Source organism: Amblyomma maculatum, chromosome 1 (genome assembly GCF_055883805.1).
Source record: "Amblyomma maculatum isolate TAMU_Amacu chromosome 1, ASM5588380v1, whole genome shotgun sequence".
Taxonomy (NCBI): domain Eukaryota; kingdom Metazoa; phylum Arthropoda; class Arachnida; order Ixodida; family Ixodidae; genus Amblyomma; species Amblyomma maculatum.
This window is the reverse complement of record NC_139344.1, coordinates 435,964,294-435,983,235: the sequence shown is the minus strand read 5'-3', so window position 1 is coordinate 435,983,235 and position 18,942 is coordinate 435,964,294.

Below are 18,942 nucleotides of genomic sequence, written 5' to 3'. Positions count from 1 at the left end.
TTCGGGGAGCATTTCCAGGTGATGCAATGCGTCTCAGAAATATTAAACATGAAAAGGCCTGGCTCTGGTATCTTCGTGAGAAAAAACGGTGTTTCCAACACATGTACTGTGTACAGCTAAGGCAAAAAAACTTGATACTCCTGGTTCTCCTGCACTGTAATCCTGTTTCCGCTGCCTGGCTGGGCCGCCATCATCGCTCCAGGGGAGCTCATGTTCGCACGCCCGTACGCTGCGGCGGCTGCAAATAGAATCCCACTGCGCCACTCTGCTGGGCATAAGGAAAGGGAAATGACCAGTGTGTTTTTATCTTTGGGGTTTCTATATGAAAATGAAAATGTCAGTAGCAGTGCGTGGGTTCGGTCCATGGACCTCTGGGTTATGGACCCAGCACGCTGCCACTGCGCCACTCTGTTAGGAATAAGGGGAGGGGAAATTAGCAGTGTATTTGTATCTCCGGCGTTTCTCAATGAAAATAAAAAATGTCAGTATCAGTGCGTGGTTTCGATCCACGGACCTTTGGGTGATGGGCCGAGCATGCTTCTACTGCGTCATACTGCTGGGCACAAGGCCAGGCAAATTGGGAGTGTATTTGTATATTCCGGGTTGCTCAAAAATACCTTTCTGCTCGAGCCATGGTTTCACTGGTAAAGTTGCAGTGTGTACTTTGCCGAAGGTCGAACTGGCGTCCGCTTTACTCTCTTCAAGCCATCTTTACCATTATTTTCTGGATACATCAAGCGATACATTGGCTGTGGCATGCATACATCAAAAACATCCTTGTACAGCTTCCTTCGGGTTACGTCAGCCAGGGATTTTACTGAAAATTGTGCTTGGAGATATTGGAAGGACCAATTAACCTCTCAAAAAAAAAAACAGCGCACATTTTATTCCTTAACTCGAGTTGAAGACACAACAAAATATGAAAAACGATCACACAATCGAGTTTGAATTACAGCCCTTAAAAATGCATCTTCTTGGTCTCGCAAGAACAGATACCTGGTAAGCACTTCTTTCAAGAGCAAGTTAGATAAAACCAGTCCGCCATATTTGCTCTACGAAAAGGTTCATGCGGCTTGTGCGCTGCCATGTCGATTCCCAACACCCTATGTAGTCCAACACCCTATTTAATTTATGTATACTATCTCTCGAAACACACATGACTTGAAGAACATGGATAGGCAGAAGATTGATAGGTCCCGCCCACTAAACATCACCGTTTTTTTTTCTTTGAGCTGCTCTGCTTCCTGTTTCCAATACTCCGAGGCGTCTGTAGTGTAGTCTGTAGCAGAGGCATACCGAGAAAATTCGTTGGCACTGCACATTTTCAAAACGTACTCGCGTAGGGCCCCCTTCCCCACCCCATATTCCTATAGATTTTTCCCAGTTGATGCTGCTTCCCGTCATCCTGCAGAACTTTGTTGCGACGCCTACTGCGTTGGTGACATTGGTCTCATCAGTGCAGAAAACAGCTATTTCGTCCGCGTAGGCTAAAAGCATAACTTCACTTGAAGAAAGAAGAAAATCGATAACCGGTGATAGCATTGTTGGTCACAATATTCAAACCAAAGGCCTCCAACAACAAGGCAAAAAGTAAAGTTGGCAAGGGACACTCTCGCTTAACAGATGCCTTTACTTGAAATGAAGCGGTTACGGTCTTATTTACTACAATGGTAGCAAACATGTTAGTATAGCATAACGTATTGCCTTTTGATAGTACCCTCCCGACGTTCACATGTTGCAAGGCACTGAAAAGTATTTTGTGCGCGACATAATCCAACGCTTTCTCTAAACCTAACGGTATCATTCCTACCCTCTCACAGTACGCATCACAATACTCTAGGATAGTTCTAGTGACTTGGATGTTTTTTGAATAGAACATCCCCTGATACCACACGTTTTGTGTGTCCCTACTAACCACTGTATTAAGCGTTGCAGTCATTTGCCGAATATGTTCGCAAAGATCTTATAATATGCACAGGCAAGTGTTATCGGCCGGTATGCTCGGACTGACAACCGCATAGTAGAGTAGTCCGATTCGGGAAACAGCACCATATGACTGTGCCTAAAACACGGGGGCAATTGCTTTATGCTGTATGCTTCTTCTACTACCTGGTGTTGTATTATAGCGAACTCGTCAATAAATGCTTTATAAAACTCGGCGCCGAACCCCTCCGGTCCCGACACGCTGCCTGTCTTTAATTCGTCTATTGCACACACGACTTTTGTAACACTAATTGGTGCTTCCAAGCTTACTTTCGCCTCCTCTTCTATTTCCGGCATGAGCCTTAACAATTGCGTTTCAAGCCTTTCTTCAAGTTGTTGCTCCCGCCCAAGCAATTCACAGTAATAGTCTACGGAAGCGCGTTCTGTCTTCTGGTTATCTCGCACATTATCCCCGAACGTTATTGTTCTAAGTTTTTGCGCGTAGCATAATTTATTTCGTCTGATAAGGATAGTTTTGTTGCAACTTCACCCAAGTACAGAGTTTCTGCGCGCGCACGGATTACCACTCCCCGGTAACTGCCTACGTCGATTATTTCTAGTTCGCTCTTAACTTCCTTCATTTCCTTACTGAATGGATCTGGCAGCAGCAGTGGCGGCGAAGGCAAATTCAGAATCACCCGTGTCTCGCAGGAATACCATTCTGGAAATCTTTGCCGGTCATCTGACGCCTGTTTTCCTGTCGACCTGCGTTATCATCGGACAATCGACCACCGCAGTGGAGCGCAGCTGTACTCAGCTGTGCCTGAAGAAGCATCCTCATTGGCTGCTCACGGTGACGTCACGGCAAAGGATACTATAAAGTTCATCAACGGCGACCGGACATCGCTGGCGGCGAAGGCACATTGTTAGCGATCACCCGTATCTCGCAGGTTATTTCCTGGTTACGTTCTGTCTGTCATATTAATTTATTTTAGGCGTACCTGTAACACCAGCTGCTGCCGAATGCTGATTTCCTCTTCTGTACTTTATTGTTTTGAACAGAAATCCTAGTTTTGTGCATGTTTTGCTATTCATAAACTGTACGGACGACACACGTGCGTAAAGCCGACTGTCTAAAATGTCTGGAGAGCTTGTGAAACTTTTCAATGATTTCAAACAGGAACTAAAGCAGGATTGAAACGAGAGCTAGGAAAAGATATCCGAGAAATTAAGTATAGTTTGACATGCACAAATGAAACCTATGAAGAAATGAAAATTTCGGTTACAACCGCCAGAAGGGAAAATGAAGAGCTCAAGAACTGTGTAACTCGTTTGCAGAAAGACCGCGACGCCCTGCACTCGCAGTTGGAGGATCATGAAATACGGCTAGGCCAAAATGAGCAGCAATCCCAAATGTTCTAACATCGAAATATCTGCTTTACCACTGACTGAGGATGAAGACGTAGTTGAAATAACTAGGCAACTTGACGCGGTTGTTGGCGTTCCTCTTGAAAACTCCGATATTCAAGCATGCCATCGTGTCCGAACCGCCGGTAACACTACTGCTCCAAAGATTGTCGTCCAGTTTGCGCACCGGCCGAAACGAGACGCTTTTGTTGGAAAGGCTAAGAAACAAAACCTTACAACACAAGACTTGGGACTCACGCCAAAGGCATCCATCTTTGTGAATGAACACCTGTCTCCAGCAACAAAATGGCTGTTTGGGGCGGCTAACAAGAAAAGAAAAGCAGTTAGCTGGAAATATCTGTGGACACGGCATGGAAAAATTTATGCCTGACAAGTAGATACTTGGACCGTCATCTGCATTGGGCACACTGATGACCTGGCTAAAATAGTTTAGTTATGCTATCAGTCGTACTTTCAAGGCTCTTTCCATTTCATGGTTGGTCAGCCATGTGAAGTTACAACTTCAGATAAAGAAAAGCACATGGCTTTATCTAACTTTCATGAGAATATGCTTTCTGTAGCAAACAAGGAAGAACTGGCACTCACACTTGAAACTTGAGATGCTCCGCGTAACATTGTCTATTATCATGATCACCGAGACATGGTATACTAAGGAATCACATGTGTTCAGTTAGTCAGCCTGGTTATCAGTCCTTTTGTCCAAATCGCACAGGTAGGCCAGGAAGTGGTGTCTCTATTTTAGTCAAAGAAAGCGTTATATGTAAGGAAGTTGGTGAATTTTGTGTAACGCTATAGATTATGAAGTGCTTACTTTACGCTCTGAAAGAAAAATAATTTCTCTATTTTATACCGGCCTCCTACCGGTGGCTTTGAAATGCTTAATTTTCTTCAAAACGTACTTTGCTATGTGATAGACAATACCTTACCAAGATACTTTGTTGGGCGAGTTGATATTTATTCATTATTAATTTAAACAGGAAGACAAAGGACAAGATAAAAGAAAGCCATAGTACAAGCGCTGACTCACAACTATGCCTAAGCCCTTTACTCCGAAAACGAAACGTGATTTCGCTTCCTTCATGTTTGTTTTTTCTGGGCCTTGGAGTAAAGGGCTTAGGCATAGTTGTGAGTCAGCGCTTGTTCTGTGGCTTTCTTTTATCTTGTCCTCTGTCTTCGTGTTTGCGCTGTTGAAATAATTAAAGACAATACCTTAGTTCTTTATTTGGACGGAGACATAAATTTGAATATCCTTGTACCGACAAATGCCCCAAAAGAGCTCTGTGATGCTATGAATTCAAACAGCTTTTGGAATGTTATATCAGAACCTACCCGTATAACTCCTGATAGTTCATCATTAATGTATGCATTTATTAACAAATATTAACTCAGACCTAACAACCACGAATGCTGTATGCACTGGCCTAAGTGACAACTTTGGAATAGTTCTGTTAGTCAGAAAATCTCATGTGGTTACTAAGAACGCCCAAAAGCCTAGACGTATAAAAGAAATAACTCCTGCCACTTTACAGTCGTTTCGTCGTGCTGTCAGTAATCACGACTGGGAGCCTGTCTATAGTGCACAAGATAGCGACACAGCATTCCGTAAGTTCACTGACCTGTTAAAAGTCCAGTATGATGCATACTTGTCATCGCTGCCAAGAAGGAAACCGAAAAGGGCTCGGATGCCTTGGTTAACGCTGGAATTACTGAAAGTGATCAAGCATAGACATGCCCTGTATGCAAAGTTTATAAAAGACACAGACAAGGACGCTCTATCTGAATTTAAGGAATACCGAAACAAGCTTACATTAAAATTATGTGCTGCGTGGAACGCTTATTTTGCAGATCTATTTTCTGATTATAGCATAAAACGTTCCGATATAACTTGGTGAAAACTAAACTCGCTATTGAATTCTGGTGCACAAGGGACCATACCCGACATGTTTATACATTAATGATTGAGGTTAAATGGCCGCCCGTTGGCTGACGTCTTAAACAGCTTTTTTGTGCAGCAAGGCAATGAGTGTGAGGAATCTGCTAAGAACGACACATGTGGAGCGGAACGTTTTCTTTCTCGGTCCGAAATAAGCGATTCGCTCTTTATTTCTCCAACTGATTGTGAGGAAGTATCCTCCTGTATCCCAGCTATTAAAAATAGTAAATCTCAAGACGTGTGTGGCATGCAGGTGCTCACTGTGAAGTACGTGCTTGACTCTATCCTGTTATCCCCTATATATATATATATATATATATATATATATATATATATATATATATATATATATATATATATAACCTAATCTTATCTACAGGGGTGTTTATGCAGGCAATGCAGACTGCACGTGCAGTACCTGTATTCAAATGTGGAGATCAGAGACTTTTTACTAATTATCGCCCAGTCTCAATAATGCCTGTATTTTCAAAAGGCATATAAAGAGTATTGCACATCAGAAGTCTATCGTTTCTGTCCCGCCAGAATCTTCTTCTTGTTACCAGCGTGGCTTCAGGAAGTATAGATCAGCCGAAACGGCCTTCTTAACACAGAAGGAAATCATAATTGAAGCATTTAGCAAGAAACAGATTGTGTTGGGCATTTATGTTGATTTTTCAAAGGCATTTGATCTTGTCAACCACACTATCCTTCTTTTAAAGTTGCACAGATATGGCATTCGTGGAATACCCTATGCGCTACTTAAATCTTACTTTAACAATATATCACAAAAAGTTAAATTAAATGATAATTATCCTCATTACAATCAGTTCATGTCGCCGTATCACAGGGTAGTATACTTGGACCGCTGTTATTCCTTATTTACATTCATGATATAGCGCACTGTACTCAGGATGTAAAGTGTACTTCCTATGAGGACGATACCACAATTTTTGCTACCGGCAGCACTGAGGCCGATGTAGACGAACGCGCAAATATGGCACTTCAGGACTTGAACGTATGCGTCAAAGCAAATCACTTAAAAATAAATACTAGGAAAACAAAAGGGGTGTTATACACGCCTAAGGCAAGGAATTACCATATGACATAAACATACGCGCAGGAACAGAAGCAGTTGAAATTGTTCGCTCTATCAAAGTACCCGGAGCAATATTTTCAAGACATCTTACATGGAACGAACACACAGATTATGTACAATCTAAGGTTGCATCAGCTGTTGGCGCCATTGCCAGACTGAGATTCATGCTGTTTTCTAAAATAGAACTTTTGTTATATATTACGCTAGTGTTGTCACTGTTGCAATGCTGTAGCTTATTCTGGTGTACCACACGGATAACCAACCTAACTAAATTACTTTTATTGCAGAAATGAGCATTACGATATGTTGCTGGCGTGCCTTATTATCATCCATCCAAAAAACGTTTTCGGAAGTATAATGTACTGTAAGTGTTCTCCTTGTTTATTACAGGATAATATTAACTTATAAATATTTGTACAAATCCAACGACAGTGTTGTTATAGCTCTTGCAAAGTTAAAAGAAAACGAGAGCGACAACGCGACAAAAAGAAAAATATATTCTTCCAATACCATGTACGTATTCTTACACTCAGTCGTCATGCTACACTGTAACGAGACAATTAAATAAATTACATGCTACTGGATTTGATTCAGTTAAGGAAAGTAATCGCCAAATTAACATTTTTTTTCGTGTGCACCTGCAATTGTTTCTGGCTTCCTTAACTTGTATCATTTTACATTAGAACTATGAACTGAAGGGTGTTTCCTGTTTCTCTTCTTTTTGCTTTGTGCTAAATTGAGTGTCTTACTTTGTTATGTACAAAAGTTATGTTACATATAATTTTATGTATAGATTTGCTGTACAAGTTTTAGACCAACTAGCCTCCCCTCTGTTGTCCTGCCAATTATTGTAAGAGGGCCAGGGCCCCGTCAAGCTGTTTCCACAGCTTTTAGATCTGGCTCCTCCTTTTTCTGCAGGAAAAAAAATAAACCTGACTTGACTTCACCTAGCGACGATGCTTCAGCGTTTAAAGAAAAGTCCCAACTTAGAATGCAGTTTTCTTTCTAAACTTATTACACTAGCTCTTTCGATCGAAATCATTTTCGCCTCTTATTTAAACAGTTGCCATGCCTCACTGTATAGCAAGTCGTCACTTCTTCCCTGGATATGTCTAACAAATGATTCATCGTCGAGAATCTGTAAATTGAATTTCCACAGATCCCAGTTGAATTCGGGCAATTTTCTCTGACCCTGTATCACCATGACCAAACTGTGGTCACTGAAAGAAACGTTAATAACATCATAGTCGGTGTATAGAGGTGTCTACTGTTTTAGCAAGCTCTCCAAGAGATGGGAGTTCCAATTCACCTCATCTGTCTCCTCAGGAACCTTTATGAAGGGCAAGAGGCCACAGTCAGAACTGGGCATGGTCTTACTGATTGGTTTCCGATTGAGAAAGGGGTGAGGCAAGGCTGCATACTGTCGCCCTGCCTATTTAACCTATATGCAGAGTGCATCATGAGGAAGGCCGGTCTGGACGAGTCTTCAGCTGGAGTGAAGATCGCTGGAAAACGCATCAACAACCTTAGATATGCGGATGATACCACTTTAATGGCAGAAAGTGAAGTGGATCTCAAGAGACTTCTGATGCGCGTACAAGAAGAGAGTGAGAAGTTTCGGCTTAAACTGAACATTAAAAAGACGAAGATCATGGCGTCTTGCCCTATCAAGTCCTGGAGCATCAATGGACAAGAAGTGGAAGCTGTGACAGATTTTCTGTTCTTGGGCGCCAAGATTACCTGCGAAGGAGACTGCAGCCATGAAATTAGGAGACGCCTGCTTCTGGGAAAGAGAGCAATGGTTAGCCTTGACCGCCTAGTAAAGAGCAGAGACATTAGTCTGCCAACCAAGATCCGTATAACCCGTGCTATGGTCTTTCCAGTTGTGATGTATGGATGCGAGAGTTGGACTGTGAAAAAGGCTGACCGCCGAAGAGTTGACGCGTTTGAATTGTGGTGCTGGCGAAGACTCTTAAGAGTTCCTTGGACTGCCAGAAGATCAAATCAGTCGATATTGTCGACCATAAACCCTGACTGCTCATTGGAGGGTCAAATTCTAAAGTTAAAGCTCAGCTACTTTGGTCATCTGATGAGAAGAGAGGAGTCGCTGGAGAAAGATTTGATGTTGGGAAAGGTTGAGGGTCGCCGGAGAAGGGGTAGGCAGCGAACGCGATGGTTAGATGGCATTCTCGAGGCACTGCAGATGAAGCTATGTGATGTTAAGCAGATAGTGAGAGACCGGAAAGCGTGGCGTGACATGGTCCATAGGGTCACGAAGAGTCGGACACAACTGAACGCCTGAACTGAATTGAACTGAACTGTTTTAGATACATAAATTCAATCCACTCTGGCGAGGCTGCCTCGCTGGTGATGGGTACACCTCTGAAATTTTGGATTCGACATAACCCCACGTCTTTTAGCCTACGATCGTCAAGCAACTCATCAAAAACAATGAACTCGCATCTCGAACAGGTGCCTGCCTAGTTTGGTCTTCGGATCTGGACACGCAGTTAAAATCACCCATCATTAAAATGATCATTTCATCCGTGTTTTGGTGACGCTGAACTGGCTTGAAAAATATTTTGCGTTCACTGTCTCTATTTGGAATGTATAAACAAATGGCTAAAAACTTCTTGCTTTGCAACATAAAGCCACACACTATTAGACGGTCATTTTCACATCTATAAACATTTTCTATGGGTGCTTCCAGGAAGTTCTTGACAAAAAGGGCACAGCAATCCGCTGTGCCAATAGCATGAGAAATGCACGCATTATAATCTACATGCTCTGAAAAGTTTTACCATGCGGTTCGTTGCTTTCTCACTTTCAACTTTTTTTTCCTCTTGCATGTTGCATATAGCACTGAGATCTACCATTACTGCTCGCCCGTGAAAGGAAGTCACCAAACTAAAATTCGAACTGAATATGACTACCAAATTAGCGCCGTAATATTTGGAACCCTTAACGTTCACGGAAACCACGGTACTTTGTGTGTTTGGAACGTTAAGTGATGTAAAAGCCTGCTATATACCTTCGCTCTCCCGGATATGTTCAGTTCGAAAATTGCGATCTAAAATATTGTAGTTAACCTTTCCCAGGTGAGAGTTTAGTCTGTTTCTAGTTTTGTTCTGTACTATTCAAAATCTTCTTTTAATCGTGTTACAGAAAACATGCAAACAGTTTATCCTTTGCTTTAATTCTTTTATACAAACCTTTAAAAACCCATGGCTTTCTATACATTTTTTGCAGGGAGGAGTCAGTTTCCTGAAAAGCGGCCTAATAACAGTCTTTAATTGTGGCCACTAAGATAACGTACGATTTGTTTGTATCATTCTCCTTATAAACAGTTTGAAAACTACGAGCCATTATTAAACGGCAGAACGAGAAAATGTTAGCATCGCTCGCCCTTTGGCATGGTTGCTTTGCATTGCTTTGTTTCAGCATAGTGATAGCCTTCGGCAGAAAGCAAACCGTAGTGAGGTGATCACTAAAATCGCACAAAAAGACACCATCTGTTACGCGACCTGCGGCATAGTATGTTACACAGACGTCTAACAGTGTGTGACAACTGTAAGAGCACTTAGCAGGGAATGTTACAACATTCTGAAATCAATAAACATGAAACAAATAACAAAGGTTTCTGCTATATTCAGTTTTAGAAATAAGGTTGACATTCAAATCCCCTTCAAGAGCCAACGCAGAAGCAGTTCTAGCTTATATGTTTTGGAAGCTTTCACATGCAATAGGACAAAAAGCTTCGCTGGTGGAATGGAATACCATTTCGTTTTTTAGCTCTGAAACACCATTTTAAATCCGTTTAATTCTACACCTTTTTTTTTCAATTTTTAATAAGTGACAACAGTAAAATAAATGACTAACATATTGCAGCAAAACTGTATTTCTCGTCGTTTGGCAGCCGCCAGCATGCGGCCTTATCACTCTGATTATGGATCGCATATCAGTTCTGTGCTCTTTATTTGTTTGATGCTGGCTGTCGCGAGACGCACCTTCATCAGTTTCGTTGTCGCGCAAGATGCGCCGAGATCTGTCTGGAAGATCCCGATCACTCGCCTATGTTTCTACAATGTTCCAGGTTGTGCTAGTAGCAGGAGTAGTAGAAGCCGTTCTCGTCCAGAAGAGTGCCGGACAGGAGAAAGTAATCACCTACGCTAGCAGGTCCCTCACAAAAGCCGAAGTAAATTACTCAACAACTGAGAAGTAGTGCCTCGCGATCATTTGGGCCACTTGTAAGTTTCGTTCATACTTATACGGTCGACCAATCAAGGTGGTAACCGACCACCACGCGCTCTGCTGGCTGACTAATTTGAAAGACCCCTCCGGCCGCCTTATCCGATGGAGCCTACGACTTCAAAAATTTGACATGACTGTAGTCTATAAGTCGGACCGCAAGCATTCTGAAGTAGACTGCTTATCCTGCACTCCCGTAGACGCTCCCCCGAAGGACGATGACGACGACGCCTTTCTGGGGCCAGTTTGAACAACAGCGATCAGATCCCCAGCTGAAAGACCAATCCGATTACTTGGAAGGCAACACCGCTTCCCCTCCTGCTGTGTTTAGGCATCAGTTATCGTCGTTCGCCTTACGCAATGATGTCCTCGTAAAGAACTTCGCTCCCAACAAGACCGCGCAGCTTCTGGTCGTGCCTAAAAGCCTCAGGCAGGAAATTCTTCATGCGTTGCACAACGAGCCAACAGCAGGGCATCTCGGGTTTGTGCGCACATTGCATCGTATCCAGAAGTACTACTGGCCAAGACTGCCTGCCGTCGTTGCCCATTACGTGAAAACGTGCCGTGAGTGCCAGCGATGCAAACCGCAGCCGATCAGACCAGCTGGGCTACTGAACCCCATACCGCGCCTACCCTGCCCAAATTGGGATGGATCTCCTCGGCCCCTTCCTATCTTCATCTATGGGTAACAAGTGGATAATCGAGGCCACTGACTACCTCACCCGTTACGCCGAAGCAAAAGCACTACCCAATGGTACCGCGGCAGAAGTAGCCAAATTTTTTGTCGAACAAATTGTTTTGCGACACGCGGTGCCCCAGAGGTGCTCATCACGGACAGGGGAACAGCGTTTATGGCAGAGTTGACGCAAGCCATCCTGGAATACAGCCATACAAGCCATCGGCGAAGAACTGCATACCATCCCCAGACCGATGGCCTTACGGAGCGCCTCAACGAAACGATCGTAGACATGATCGCTATGTACTTTGACGCCGAACATGACCTGGGACGTCATCCTGCCGTACGTGTTCTTCGCGTATAACACGGCAGTACAGGAAACCACCAAAGCGACCTCTATCAAGCTTGACAACCTTGACGTCGTCGCCTAGCTGAAGCATGCAGAGGAAGGCCGACGACTCGCACGGCTGCGTAATAAAGACCAACAGCGCACCGACAGCCGACGATAAAACTTACGATGACGCCACGCAGAGTACGATTCAGGAGACCAAGTGTGGGTTTGGACACCAATTCGCCGTAACGGACTGAGTGAAAAGTTGTTGCGTCAATACTTCGGGCAGTACAAAATGACTATGATGTCATTCCGGATGGTACGTCAGCATCACAACGGCGACGCGCACGCCCAGAAATCGTACATGTTGCACGACTGAAGCCACATTACGCGCGTTAAAGAAAATGTGGTGTTAAAACTTTGTAGTAGTTATGTTTAAGTTGCTCTGTTTTGGAACAACGAGGTGATGCTTTTTGAGGGCGGAGTATTGCCGCAAAACTGTATTTATTTTTTGGTAGCCGCCGGCATGCGGCCTTATCACTCTAATTCTGGATCGCGTATCAGTTCTGTGTTCTTTGTTAATGCTCGATGTCGCGATACCCATTTTTATCATCTTCGTTTCCGCGCAAAATGCGCCGAGATCTATCTCGAAGATTCCGGCCACTAGTGTGTCTTTCCACAATGTTCCAGCCCGGGCTGGTAGCTGTTTGCGATGTCATCCAGATTGTTCTGAGCAGCCTTTAAATTGAGCGCTGACAAGTGCGACGGGCATTCTTTTTTTTGACGATTGACGAGCACGTTTGTTGCTATCGCCGCCGCCGAGTTGCTTAGTTATTTTGCGGGCGCCAATCAGCCCAATAGAGAGATCATTTCACTACCATCAAGCTTGTGTCTTCTTTTGGTGTCTACGGCCTTTTCATCACTACGTGAAAATATTTTATGTATGTGTGTTTCTGTTTATGCTGCACAATTTGATGTTTTGATTATGAGATTATCAGTAGCCGTAGAACCATCTGTAAATGAGCCGGGAAGTGACATGGAATTCAAATGTATGGCAACGCTCATGCTATTTACTTACGTTTTTGTTCCTATAATAGGCCCTGCAATGGGCACGTGTTTTAGGTTGCGTTCAGCTATACTTCTGCTTAAGATTCACATTTGGACTTGATGACGTATACAACCAGTGAGCAGAGAGAAGTAGTTGCAGGACCATACTGTTGAGAGATCGGAATTACGCAGCCGTTTTTTTCGAACATGATGCTCGGTTTCTCTTTTCCATGCTCTTCTTAATTCTATTGCTCACTACTCTGCTCTGTCATTTGAGGCCCCACCTAAATCAAGCCGCAGGTATGGTGCGCGTGACTAAGTGCGCGATGTCATTGAATATTTTTCAGTCATTGTATGAAAAACTTCATAGGCTAGCTAGAGGAGGCCATAAATTTGAAATAAATCTACAGATTGCACTTAGCTTCGCACGAGAGCTTAAAGTTGTTGTTAACCAAATTACGTATGCATATACCCAAACAGGTGAATCTGTCCATAATTGGGCAACTGAGAAAGAAAATGATTGAAGGGCGAATGAAAAGGAAACAACATCAAGTAAATGGAATAAAAATGAAAGTTCGCGACCTTCTTCATCTCTTCTATTTCTTGCCTGCACCTCTTTTACCTATATCTTGTTATTCGATTTCTTTGTTTCCTTTCTTTGTCTACGTCGTGAGCGAAACCCGGAATATCAGGATTCCTCTTCTCTACGTATGAAAATGAAGGTTTCACTAAGCGAAAAGGAAAATAATATCGACGTCAGAACCCACTGCGTCATCTCGCAAACGAACCTCGCGGAATCACGTGAGCGCAAGATTTTCACCATGAGGCTTTTTAAGGAAGCTGTCGGGCTAATTATTTCTTCGAGAAGTAACAGAGTACAATGCTATTTATGCTTAGTGCTGATGAATAGCATTTGTGTGCGGGAAAAATGGCGTGCACATAATTTTATTTTGTTAAAATTGGAAACATTTATTTGGTAAACGCATCATCAGTTGTGTTTTCTTATTTGAGATGATGACTTCCTCAGTTTGCTTCATCTACCATTCCAAGAAAACGTAAAGCCATGTTTAATATGAGTGGTTGTCAATTCATCAAGCCGAACAACGCGTCTATAAGAGAAATTCTGTAAGCCGGTAGCTGGCCTTAGCCGGCTTAAAACGACTATATCTTTGCTCCAGTTCTTCAAGTATGCTCTTGAAAATACCATGGTGAGCAGTACTCAAACTATGTCCAAGACTATTTCTTCAAGCCTCTCCATATTGTTTTCTTTAATGCCTGTGTGACTGCAGCTCACTGCGTTCACATACTACGAAAGTACATATGTGCGTATTGATAGCACGAGGGTACAGATACATTTAGATACACTCACAGAAAAATGCAGCATGTAATTCACAGAGGAAGTTCTCTAATCCGTGAGGTCATGAAGCGTGTTATTCAAAAGGGGAGAGAGATCTTCCATTATGGGCATTTGCCATGTTGTTTTTGCGTTATACGCCATTATATTTCTACCATCGCACTGCCAAAATATATGTCCCTTTTGCACAAGGCACTGCAGAAATGATCTTACTTACACATCCTACTTTAACGAAACGTTCTTGAGGATTTAAATGTTTCAGGCGTAAGCAAACTGTGAGAATGAACACAAAAATCATATACGAGAAACGCAAATCTATAGTTTATTAGTAAAAATGAACCTATTTGCTTTAATAGCCAAGGAAACCCACACGCATGCACAACTATAGTCGGTATTGTACCTCGCTTCAAAGTGTCATAGCATGAAAAAAGTCATCAATAATGGAGGCGCAGAAACACTTTGAGTGTCGCCATTATTATGCACAGGGATCACATGGTTCGCTTACTAGAGTGCATGCACAGCTGAAGGGCTAACAATTTACAAAATATATTGAATAAAGCATCGTAATTTCTCAAAAGGCTTTGTATTTGGCCTTGGATGTTAGAACTGAATTGTGTATGACAAAAACTATTTTTCTAGAAATACCACGGTGCTTGACTAAAATAAGATTGGATGTAACAGCCTCTGTTTACAGGTGTAAGCAGGAATCATTCCTAATTTCTCAGTTGGGCTTTTCTGGGAGTTGCAGAGCCGCCTTAATGCTATTTGATTCCATAGCGCGAAGCCGTATTAAAATAGGGTCAATCACTATAAGGATAATATCACCGTACTCACTAAATGGGTACCGATCAAAAAACAAATATCTGAAGTCCATATAGTCCTCACTTAATGCTTGATGATTACATGCAGACAAAATGCAATGAACGAAAAACTGTCCACAAATAAAGCCCTGTCAATGTTTTGGGTATGCAAACAAAAACAAACGGCACATAGTAAAAGAGTCAATCTTCAATCATTCACACATGAACAATTCAAAAAAGGTGCACTTATTTCTGGGGTTCATCCTGGATCCTTCGGGGCACCGGAATCCTTTCGCAAACGCCGAAGATTGTCGCACGATTTTGTTGCAGTCAGCAGCGAACGGATTCTTGAAGTCTTGCCGTGCACACGTCATATACCAAACCGTCAAGAAAAACTTTCTCTTCCGTCAGGTCGGCACTTATCTGCGTTGTGTTACCGGCTTCGTTGGCGGTGTCGAGGAAAGCAGAGTAGGCGACCTGCAGCGCTGGTATCTCAGGAAACACACTCTCTTTGTCCCTTAACTTGGTGCTGTTGAAGCAATTGATCTTTTCGCGGAAGACAGCCTGTGAGTTGGCGCTGAGGAAAGATTCAACTAATCTCCCGTCCGGATGCCACTGGGTGCCCACTTGATCCATCGCCTTGACCAGTTCTAAGGCGAGGTGGAACCCGAATCCTCCGTAGAACATGGCCAGAGTGCCTTTGCTATAGAAGAGTGGGCGGCCTACAGCAGCGATGGCGACACCGATGGCGTTGTCAAAATAGTCGTACTCGAAATAAGGCAATGCGTAGTTTTCTGGCATTTCAAGCACTGTGTCGTATTCCACTGTTCTGTTTATCGTTTGTATACTCTGACGTGATTTTATGAAGTATGCGCCAAATGACTCTTCCTTCTCTGGAAACGATTGAAATAATTCGTCGAGGGTTGTTTCATTCAGGAATGCGGCAGGAGGCCACAGCCGCATTTTGGCGGAGCGAAGTTTATCGACGGCCAAGCCTACGCTCTCCTAGTCCAACCAGGTCGACTCGTTAACCAAGCGTACAGCCGTTGACACGAGGCGACTGAAGCCAGCGTCGACCATTTCCTTGTCTGTCTCTGTTAAATGCCACATTAAGTGTGCTGTTATGAGGAGAACTCTATAGGGCACCTCGATATGGAATCCGCAGAAGGCCGGCCGTAAGCTTGTGGCTCTCCCGTGATCACCGTAAAGCGCCACCAGGAGGGTGCTGTCAGACACTGGTCCGTAGTGTTGAGCGAATTGCCAACCTAGAAAATCTAAAATCTCATTATTAGTGTATTTCGCGAACAGGTTGCCCACTGTCTGGAGAAAGAATACATTGGTCGTAGTAAAAACATCCTGCTGAATAAGCTGCGGGTTTAGGGCGGTTACGTGCTGCAGTTCTTTCATCCACCGCGAGGAACTTATGCCACTCGTGTATACTTCCAGCTCGCCTATGGGGAACATGGCCGCTTCTTTGGACGATGCCTGCAGCGCCCCGTGTAGTGTCTCTAGAATGTTGCCCTCGATGTAGGCTGCCATAAGCGCCCGTTCTTTCATTGCTCTTGAAGGGTCGCCAAAAAGCTCCTTGTAGAAGTCCATCCAGTACTTGAAGTAGGCGTTTTTTCCGCTCCTTATAACAGCGTCGTGCATAAGGCGGTAGTGGGCGATGAGAGGAGCCGGCGTTAGCATAATATTTCGCCTGCCTCGATACGCACCCTTCCAAAGAGAGAACACTCGCAGCTCGAACCAAAAAGCTGCCTGCCATTTGTAAGCAAGACTGAGAAGAACGCTAAGTGCGTCAATGTCTTTCTTTGGCGGATTCGGCCACAGTAGGCTGATATTGTCGAGAAACTGCCGGAAACTTATCAAGTCACTACCGTACGCTGACGAATTACCCATGCATGACTCAAACATAGCTAATGGCTTATTGAAAACGGGAAAAGACGTGGACCCTTTGACAATATCTTGCTTCATGTCGAGGAGCCAAGAATACACCATATCATCCATGGCAGTTTTATAAAAATCTCTGATTTTTTTCCTTTCTTTTGGTGGTGCCCAGTTCAAACAGACGTGGGAACTGAAGTCATGGCAGGGGTCAACCTTCAAGCTTCGGATCTCTTTGAGAAGGCTTCCGTGTGAACGGCAGTCATCGGTGACGCAGAATCCTTTCTTTAGTTCTAGTGGGGAAGGGCGAGCAAAGACCAAGATTGCGACGAGGACAGACAACATAGTCGCTAAAGCCACAAAGATCATGAAGAACTCATTCTTCAGCAGGAGGCCTGCGCCGCTGTTGAAGGTCTCGCGAGGACTCCTCACCTGATGGCGAAAAGAAATACAATAAAAGATTCTAAGAATTTTACTATGTAAATAATAAAGCGTCACTATGCGTCATTCCGAACTTTCGAGTGACGGAAGAACATCTACGCTACATATTTACAGCTAAGATTTAGTCGAAAAGTAAAACACTTGGCTGTGTCATGGCTCTGCGGGTGCCTTGTGCGCCTCTGCTGGTATTTCTGCAAATTCCTTGAAGGGCCGCATAGATAAAAAGCTTTCTACGGCATAAGGATAGAATTCTTGCCCGTCAGCTGCACCGTAACTTCGCTTTCTACTCTAGGATGACTTGCTAGTATTAATATTATTCGTTAGTATTCGTTAGTGTTGGTATTAGTAGTAGTCGTTTTAGTATTATTGGGGTAAAGTTAAGCATTATTTGAGGCGGTTTCTGAAGGTTTCATTCTCGCATATGTACATACGTACTAAAAGTCGCACCACGTCCTTTACAAGGGCATACGTAGGGACCTACAGGTTGAAGAATCATCTTTCCTGTGCGATCCTTGAATCTGAATGGACATCGAAGGTCCTTGTGGACCTTTTAGAAAATTTATTCCATGGCAATAGCACAGGGCGATGAGGTCATATTGCTTTTGTGTAAGATGGCGGTTGTTCCGATTTCGGTGTGATATATTTTTGTTTTGATTGTGCGAGTAATTAGAGAACGTTTTTGGTTGACTATTGGTTTTTATCATGTTCTGTATTATTCACTGTGCTGTTGTGATTTGTTTATTTCCCACTCGTGTTACAGCCCCTCATGATGGCTGAAAGTATTAATGATTGAAAAGAACGTGGTTTTAAAAGCAACCTTCGCTGATGTCATTATGGGACATTATTTCTCAAAGGCATAATTCTTTAAGGAAGGAGTGTCCATTTTATATTTCAGACCACCTCATATCTAATGACGGTAGCATCATACAGGCGTAGCTATAGAGGCCAGTCACAGACATTCCAGGATAACAGTTCCCGCCGCCGACGGTAGCCATCACCACTCGGCGCACGCACCTGCGATCCGGTGCTTCAGTCATGCAAACAATGCTAATATCGGATATCCAAATAGCCAATGCCATACTAACGATTGAAGTTCGCAGCTTTGTTACCGAACAAAAGTTACCTAGTGAAGGTAAAATGAACCCGAAAAGAATAATGAACCTGTATAAATATTACTGCAGTGTAGGAGTGAGAACTCGATGTAGTAGCCGCTCACGCAGTAAACATATTATATGGATGATCACTGGGCACAAAAAATGTAACGCGGTTAGCATTGCTTCAAATAATATGAAAATGGCAAAATTCGTCGGTTTCACTGCTCAAACTTTTACGGCAGCCCATCTACATAGAAGTCATTCAGCGATAAAATGCAGATCAAAATCTGTCCTGCATTGCTTGGTTCACCGTCCTCGCGGCCAGTGACGCAACACCGTCTCTATGAACCAGATAAAATTTACACACTAATTTTAATTAGACGAACTCCTCGGCCGACAAGATCAGGAGTGTAAATTCCGGTCATTTGTGACCGACCGGCTTGACTACTGCTGAAAAGCCTTTCTGTTTCCGTTACAAGATTTGCGAAAGCAAAAATATAGAAGCGAAAGCTCAGAAATGCCGATGTACGCTACTCGTCTCTTGTTCAGCGGATGCGGCCGCACATACCAGCATGGCGGCTGTTCTCAACTTAGCTGATGGATGGCGCGACCTATGCAAAATGACAGCGCCCATATAAAACGCTATATAGCATCCTTGAGTGGCTCCGGTTATAGTTCCTCATGTCG